Here is a 6100-nt window from a genome sequence, read left to right on the forward strand (position 1 = left end):
AAATAAAATAAAATCTTTATTTAAAATAAATTTAAAAATAAATAAATAAAATCTTTAAAAAATAAATAAATAAATAAAATAAAAAGCACAACGTCAGTGCACGGGAGCGAATGAGATGGGGAAGCGCAAATGCAGGATTCAGCTACACATGTGGTTTTGTCTATTTTTGTTTATTTTTTAAGAGAGATAAATAAATAAATACATTTATAAATATAAATTTATTTTTAATAAATAAATTTATTTATTTTTAAGAGAGATAAATAAATAAATAGATTTTATTTATTTATTAGAGAGAGACTACAAGTCAAGGAGAGAGGCAAGAGGCAGAGGGAGAGGGAGATGCAGACTCCCCACTGAGCAAAGAGCCTGATGTGGGGCCCGATCCCAGACTCTGAAGTTCTGGGCCAAAGGCAAACGCTTAACCGACTGAGTCCCAGACGCCCCAGATTTTGTTTGTTTTTATAAAAACAGACCTAAAGCACATTTGGAAAAATGTTGACACCTCTTAGATCCAGGTGCAAAGTGCATTTTGTTTGTTATACTTTTCAGTGAAATTAGAAATATTTTGTTATGGTTCTTTTTTTTTTTTTTTTTTTTTTTTTTTTTTTTTTTTTTTTTAAGTAGGCTCCAATCCCAGCGCAGAGCCCAGCATGAGGCTTGAACTCATAACCCTGAGATTAAGACCCAGGCTGAGACTAAAAGTCGGGTGCTTGGGCGCCTGGGTGGCTCAGTCTTTAAGTGTCTGCATTTGGCTCAGATCATGATCCCGGGGTCCTGGGATTGAGCACCACACCGGGCTCCCTGCTAGGCGGGAGGCCTGCTTCTCCCTCTCCCACTCCCCCTGCTTGTGTTCCTGCTCTCACTGTCTCTTTCTGTCAAATAAATACATAAAATCTTTAAAGAGTCGGATGCTTAACTGAATGAGCCACCGAGGTGCCCTTTGATTGTTCTTTTTTTTTTTAATGAATAAAAGAAGTGAGCAAGCGGAGATGAAAAGAAAAATAAAAACTCTCTCGCTGTAGCCGTTAGTTTCACCTAATGAAAAATGCACATTTCAAGACTCTGATGCTTGAATTTGTCTTAAGATTGTGAAGTGTTGTCTAATTACTTAAGCTATTTAGAAAAAGTCTTAGTGTGAAAAGTAATTCAATATTTTTCTAGTTGATGTAAATGCATTGACAGTAAAGGTTAGTTTCTTTCTTTCTTTCTTTCTTTCTTTCTTTCTTTCTTTCTTTCTTTCTTTCTTTAAGATTTATTTTAAAGTGAATAGGTTGGGGGCACCTGGGTGGCTTAGTCGGTTAAGTGGCTCCCTTTGGCTCAGGTCCCGATCCCAGGGTCCTGGGCTCGAGTCCCGCATCTGGTTCCTTGTTCCACTGGGAGCCTGCTTCTCCCGCTGCCTGCCACTCCCCCTGCAGGTGCTGGTTCTCTCTGTCTGATAAACAAATAAATAAAATATTTTTAAAAACAAAATGAATAAGGGTGCCTGGGTGGCTCAGTGGGTTGAAGCCTCTGCCTTCGGCTTGGGTCATGGTCCCAGGGTCCTGGGATCAAGCCCCGCATCGGGCTCTCTGCTCTGTGGAGAACCTGCTTCCCCCTCTCTCTCTGCCTGCCTCTCTGCCCAACTTGTGATCTCTGTCTGTCAAATAAATAAATAAAATGTTTAAAATTAAATGAACAGGTTGATTTGTTCTCTTGTGGCTTCAGGAGGGTATGGGGTTTTTTGGTTATTGTGGTAAAATATATGTAACAAAATTTGTCATTGTAACAATTTTTAAGTGTATAGCTCAAGGCATTAAATACATTCACAATGTTATGCAAACATCATCACTTTTTCCAAATTTTTCATCACCCCACACAGAAACTCTGTATCTGTTACCCACTAATTCCTTATCCCCCCTGCTCCACACTTATGTTAGCCCCTGATACCCTCTGATCCATTTTCTGCCTCTATAAATTTGCCTTTTCTCAATAGTTTATGGAAGTGGGGTCATCCAATATGTCCTTTTGTGTCTGGCTTCTTGCCTCGAACATCTTTTCAAGGTTCATCCCTGTCATAACATGATCAGAACTTCCTTTTTTTTAAAGTTGAATAATATTAGATAGAGACACCACATTTTATCCATTCATCTGTTGGTAGACACTTGGGTTGTTTCCACATTTTGGTCACTATGGATGTTATTACTATGAACATAGGGGTACAAATGTCTTAGTCCCTGTTTCCAAATCTTTGGATGCATACCTAGGAGAGCAGTTGGTGGGTCATAAGATCATATTGAATTAAAAATTTTTAAGGTTTTTTTGTTTTGTTTTGTTTTGTTTTTTTGTACTCTCTATGCCCAGCATGGGGCTCGAACTCACAACGGTGAGTTCCAGAGTCACTCATCCCATGGACGGAGCCTGCTAGGGACCTCTGTGTTTAACTTTCTGAGGAACCTCCAAAGTTTCCCACACCGCCTGCACCATTTAACATTCCCCCCAACAGAGCACAAGTTTCCAATTTCTCCACATCCTCGCCAACACCTGTCATTTCCTTTATTATTACTGTTGCCATCCAAGTAGGTACAAAGCAGCATAAGTTGGTTTTAATAAAGTGATTTCTGAGAGATTTTTTTTTTTCTGAAAGAGAAATACAAAGTAAGGAGTTTTGTGGTTGGTGGTGATGGTGGTGGTGGTGGTGGTGGTGGTGTTGGTTGGTGGTGGTTATTATACTCCACAAGAGGAAAGCATGATGGGGTCTGGGGAGTTTTTCTGTCTCTGGTCTTCCCTCTCTCTTCCATGCTGGGATGTAAGGAAGCCCTGCCAGGTATCCAGGTACCCGGGTATCCGGTGGCAGGGAGGAGAGACAGGTGATGCTGAGGGGGTCTGATGGGAGGGGCAGCGTCTTTGTGGGGTGAGGCACAAAACCCAAGTGGGTCAGCCTTAGATGGGGGGAGACACAAGAAGGGGGCGGACACCCCTCTGGCTTCTAGTTTTGGGTGCGAAGACAAAGGCTTCTGCTGGCTCAGTGAAATCCCTGGGGGAAGGTCAGGGCTAGAGACTGAGAATCAGGAAGGGGAGCATCAAGGGAGAAATTTAAAGGGCACTCCCAGGATAACCAAGAAATAGAAGCGCCTGCTTTGATCGCACACCCCTCCCAGCTGTCCCTGTGGAGTCCTCACTCTCCACCCACGCCCCTCTCTCCCTCCTTCATCAGCTCCCCGCTGCTGGAAGTCTCCAGCACCCCCACTCCTCCAAATGGTCTCTGTCCAAGGCCACTGACCTCCCTGCCATGATACCCACCGGCCTCTGCCGTCCCCACCTTACTTGATCTCTGGTGGACCCTTCCCACAGCTTCCTTCTACCCTTGACTTCTGTGCAGCCCCCATTCCTGGTTTTCCGGATGCTACCCCTCCCCCAGGGTCTTCCTAATCCCCTTCACATGCTCCCCGCTTCACCTACCCCTCATTCATGCCACCACCCCCCAAGGACCCACCTAGATTTCTTCCGCCAACCCCGTTCCCAGGCATTGGCCCCCCAGGTCGGTCATTGTGTATTTCTCTCTGGCTTTAATGCTTAGCTTTCTTTTATTTTTTCTTTTAAGATTTTATTTATCTTTCAAGTAACCTCTACACCCAGCGTGGGGCTTGAATTCATGATCCCCAGATCTAGAGATGCAAAATTCACTGAGCCAGCCAGGTACCCCCAGTGCTCAGCTCCCTAATTCACCTCCCCCAAACTCTTTGTCTCTAGGGTGGCCACATAGGCCAGAATGGTTGTCCCACAGTGGTTGTCAGCGGAGGCTGCATCAGTCACCTGGGGGGGCTCGTGCAATCCCTTGCAGGGCCCCACCTCCAGCCTTTCAGATCCAGCAGGTCTGGGGAGAGAGTCAAGAATTTGGGGACCCTGGCAAGTACCCAGGTGACACTGACCTGCTGGTCTGGGGACCACGTGGAGGGAACCTCTGCCTTAAAACACTTATCTGATCTCATTGGTCTCTCTTAAAACTCTTTTTTTGTTTTTTAAATTTTTAAGAATTTATGTGTTTGGGGTGCCTGGGTGGCTCAGTGGGTTAAGCCTCTGCCTTGGGCTCAGGTCATGACCCCAGGGTCCTGGAATCAAGTCCCACAACTGGCTCTCTGCTCAGCAGGGAGCCTGCTCCCCCCCCCTCTCTGCCTGCCTCTCTGCCTACTTGTGATCTGTCTGTGAAATAAATAAATAAAATCTTTAAAAAAAAAAAAAAAAAGAATGTATTTATTTGACAGAGAGAGAGACAGCGAGAGAGGGAACACAGGCAGGGGGAAGTGGGAGAGGGAGAAGCAGGCCTCCTGCCAAGGAGGCAGCCCGATGCAGGGCTCCATCCCACAACTCCCGTATCCTGACCTGAGCCACCCAGGCGCCGCTCTCTTGAGTGCCTAGCTGTTGCCCTCAAGGTAAACCCAAGCTCATACCTTTGCAATGACGGCCATCTGGCACTTGTCCTCTCTGCACTGCTTAGAACCCTCACCGCCCTACTTCTGCGGATCGTGGAATGCTCTGCCCAGATGGCACTGAACAGTCTGTCACCAGTGGTCCCCATGCACACCTGGCTCCGCCGCCACCTACGCGCTCCTTGAGGATGAAACGTTGGGGTACCACTCTATTCCTTGAGCCCAGCACAAAGAGTAATGCAGTGCTCAGCAAATTGTGGTTGAATGAATGTAAATATTTCCACGTTTTATTTTATTTTTGTTTTATTTGAGGACAAAAGACATTTTTACTTGCAGTCAAAATTTATAAAACAGAGTCAGACTTTCTAGTTGGACCAAATCTATAATCCCGAAAATCTGGCTTCCGCTCTGCCCCCTGGCGGTAGTCCCAGTCCCAGCAGGAAAACGAATGTACCGTTAAATAAGGCATTTCCAGGAACGGGGGCGTGACGGCGAACGTTCATTTGCATACCCAAAATGCATTGCACACAGGACAATTTCTCACTTAGAAATGACTCGATTTTCTCTTTTTCTTTGAATTATTTTTCCCCCAGAATAAGGCTAATGTCACAAAATGGTCCGAAAGAAAGACAGAAATCAGTAATTCTTTCGAGCAAAGAGTCACCATCACTGTCTTCGGGGTTACAGTTACCCGAGAAACGTGTGCGGACGCTTTGGGGCATACTCTGGTTTCTCTTCAGATCGCATAAATCTTTCGCCTTTTACTAAAGATTTCCGTGGAGAGGAACAATTCTGAGTTTTTTACCAATTTTTTGAGGCCTTGCCTTTGCAAGGCTACTGATGTTGTTCAATGAAAGATTTGTTTGTTTGCTAAGTGCCATAATTTGCCAGGTTTTAGCATTATCTGTGTCTTCGCCCTATGGACTTTAGTTTATTAGTAACAGGAGTTCTGTTGTTAGTGCTAGAAGGTTTCCACGTTACAATGTATTGTTTCTTGACGTTGTTTTTCCTAATTTTTCAGATCTTCGCGTGCGTGGGCGCACCTGCTGGGGGTTCTCCGGAACTTCTTTCCACGGCTGGTGTAACGGCTTGTGTTTTCAGCCCCGCGCGGAGACCCCTTGTGCAAATCTGCGTTTCATCCTCTGAGCGAACCCCAACTGCAGGAAACCACCGACGTGCCCCCGCTCCCGGGCCCCCCGCGGAATCTGGCACAGGCGTTTTTGCTCAGCAGAGAACACCCATTTAAACCTGGTTTTGCCCAGACTTGGGATTAAAGCTTTTTGTCAAAGATGACCGCGGCATACCTATTCGCACGCTTTTCGAGGAGGCAAATGCCCGTCCAGGCCCTGCACCTTTCTGATCCTGGCTGCAAGGGTCGCGTTTACCCAAGAAACAGCTTCAAACAACTGAAGCGTAATTGGCTGTTTTTCCTATAACAGGTTTGTAAGTATTGCTGTCGGTTTGGTTTTCCCGATAGGTTCATTAAAACCAGCGCTGGATCACTTGTGAAAACTCTGAATGAGAAAGGCTTTCAACCGTGGTTAGAATGGATTTGATTAAACTCGAGAGGAAGCTAATGTTTTAACCAATCCCACTGGCCAGAGCTTAGCTTTGGGATCCCGCCTGGGTGTGAGGTAGGCTGGGAAATGTAGTCTTTCCCCCAAGGCAAGAAAACTAGCAGTGTTGGCACCAGC

At 45.5% G+C, this 6100-nt stretch overlaps 1 non-coding gene across 1 annotated transcript; it reads left to right on the plus strand.

Moving 5' to 3' along the window:
• The first annotated feature begins 5126 nt into the window (after window positions 1-5126).
• Window positions 5127-5242, plus strand: LOC131810612 (U5 spliceosomal RNA). Its single transcript, XR_009345614.1, has one exon. It is a non-coding gene; the product is annotated as a U5 spliceosomal RNA (small nuclear RNA).
• Window positions 5243-6100: the final 858 nt, after the last annotated feature.

Source organism: Mustela lutreola, chromosome 10 (genome assembly GCF_030435805.1).
Source record: "Mustela lutreola isolate mMusLut2 chromosome 10, mMusLut2.pri, whole genome shotgun sequence".
NCBI lineage: Eukaryota > Metazoa > Chordata > Mammalia > Carnivora > Mustelidae > Mustela > Mustela lutreola.